The sequence below is a fragment of the Musa acuminata genome, unplaced genomic scaffold (genome assembly GCF_036884655.1).
Source record: "Musa acuminata AAA Group cultivar baxijiao unplaced genomic scaffold, Cavendish_Baxijiao_AAA HiC_scaffold_202, whole genome shotgun sequence".
Classification (NCBI taxonomy): domain Eukaryota; kingdom Viridiplantae; phylum Streptophyta; class Magnoliopsida; order Zingiberales; family Musaceae; genus Musa; species Musa acuminata.
In genome coordinates this window covers 27,501-30,000 of record NW_027020472.1, presented here as the reverse complement: position 1 = coordinate 30,000, position 2,500 = coordinate 27,501, and positions in this window count along the sequence as shown.

Sequence of the window (2,500 nt, the reverse complement as noted above, 5' to 3'; positions counted from 1 at the left end):
CAGCACCGTCCCTGCTATACGAAAGCCCCATCCAGCCCTGTGCCACCCGGGGGGTTCCAGGGTGCTGAGATGGCTGACGTTTTGCTCCGCTCTCGACGGTCACCGCGCAATGCAAGAACAGGCCAAAAACTGGCCAAAACGGCCCAAAAACGGGCCAAAACTGGCCATTTTTGGCTGCGCGAGCGAGCGGCGAGCGGCGGACAGCGAGCGAAGCGAGAGGCAGCACCGTCCCTGCTATACGAAAGCCCCATCCAGCCCTGTGCCACCCGGGGGGTTCCAGGGTGCTGAGATGGCTGACGTTTTGCTCCGCTCTCGACGGTCACCGCGCAATGCAAGAACAGGCCAAAAACTGGCCAAAACGGCCCAAAAACGGGCCAAAACTGGCCATTTTTGGCTGCACGAGCGAGCGGCGAGCGGCGGACAGCGAGCGAAGCGAGAGGCAGCACCGTCCCTGCTATACGAAAGCCCCATCCAGCCCTGTGCCACCCGGGGGGTTCCAGGGTGCTGAGATGGCTGACGTTTTGCTCCGCTCTCGACGGTCACCGCGCAATGCAAGAACAGGCCAAAAACTGGCCAAAACGGCCCAAAAACGGGCCAAAACTGGCCATTTTTGGCTGCACGAGCGAGCGGCGAGCGGCGGACAGCGAGCGAAGCGAGAGGCAGCACCGTCCCTGCTATACGAAAGCCCCATCCAGCCCTGTGCCACCCGGGGGGGGTTCCAGGGTGCTGAGATGGCTGACGTTTTGCTCCGCTCTCGACGGTCACCGCGCAATGCAAGAACAGGCCAAAAACTGGCCAAAACGGCCCAAAAACGGGCCAAAACTGGCCATTTTTGGCTGCACGAGCGAGCGGCGAGCGGCGGACAGCGAGCGAAGCGAGAGGCAGCACCGTCCCTGCTATACGAAAGCCCCATCCAGCCCTGTGCCACCCGGGGGGTTCCAGGGTGCTGAGATGGCTGACGTTTTGCTCCGCTCTCGACGGTCACCGCGCAATGCAAGAACAGGCCAAAAACTGGCCAAAACGGCCCAAAAACGGGCCAAAACTGGCCATTTTTGGCTGCGCGAGCGAGCGGCGAGCGGCGGACAGCGAGCGAAGCGAGAGGCAGCACCGTCCCTGCTATACGAAAGCCCCATCCAGCCCTGTGCCACCCGGGGGGTTCCAGGGTGCTGAGATGGCTGACGTTTTGCTCCGCTCTCGACGGTCACCGCGCAATGCAAGAACAGGCCAAAAACTGGCCAAAACGGCCCAAAAACGGGCCAAAACTGGCCATTTTTGGCTGCACGAGCGAGCGGCGAGCGGCGGACAGCGAGCGAAGCGAGAGGCAGCACCGTCCCTGCTATACGAAAGCCCCATCCAGCCCTGTGCCACCCGGGGGGTTCCAGGGTGCTGAGATGGCTGACGTTTTGCTCCGCTCTCGACGGTCACCGCGCAATGCAAGAACAGGCCAAAAACTGGCCAAAACGGCCCAAAAACGGGCCAAAACTGGCCATTTTTGGCTGCACGAGCGAGCGGCGAGCGGCGGACAGCGAGCGAAGCGAGAGGCAGCACCGTCCCTGCTATACGAAAGCCCCATCCAGCCCTGTGCCACCCGGGGGGTTCCAGGGTGCTGAGATGGCTGACGTTTTGCTCCGCTCTCGACGGTCACCGCGCAATGCAAGAACAGGCCAAAAACTGGCCAAAACGGCCCAAAAACGGGCCAAAACTGGCCATTTTTGGCTGCACGAGCGAGCGGCGAGCGGCGGACAGCGAGCGAAGCGAGAGGCAGCACCGTCCCTGCTATACGAAAGCCCCATCCAGCCCTGTGCCACCCGGGGGGTTCCAGGGTGCTGAGATGGCTGACGTTTTGCTCCGCTCTCGACGGTCACCGCGCAATGCAAGAACAGGCCAAAAACTGGCCAAAACGGCCCAAAAACGGGCCAAAACTGGCCATTTTTGGCTGCACGAGCGAGCGGCGAGCGGCGGACAGCGAGCGAAGCGAGAGGCAGCACCGTCCCTGCTATACGAAAGCCCCATCCAGCCCTGTGCCACCCGGGGGGTTCCAGGGTGCTGAGATGGCTGACGTTTTGCTCCGCTCTCGACGGTCACCGCGCAATGCAAGAACAGGCCAAAAACTGGCCAAAACGGCCCAAAAACGGGCCAAAACTGGCCATTTTTGGCTGCACGAGCGAGCGGCGAGCGGCGGACAGCGAGCGAAGCGAGAGGCAGCACCGTCCCTGCTATACGAAAGCCCCATCCAGCCCTGTGCCACCCGGGGGGTTCCAGGGTGCTGAGATGGCTGACGTTTTGCTCCGCTCTCGACGGTCACCGCGCAATGCAAGAACAGGCCAAAAACTGGCCAAAACGGCCCAAAAACGGGCCAAAACTGGCCATTTTTGGCTGCACGAGCGAGCGGCGAGCGGCGGACAGCGAGCGAAGCGAGAGGCAGCACCGTCCCTGCTATACGAAAGCCCCATCCAGCCCTGTGCCACCCGGGGGGTTCCAGGGTGCTGAGATGGCTGAC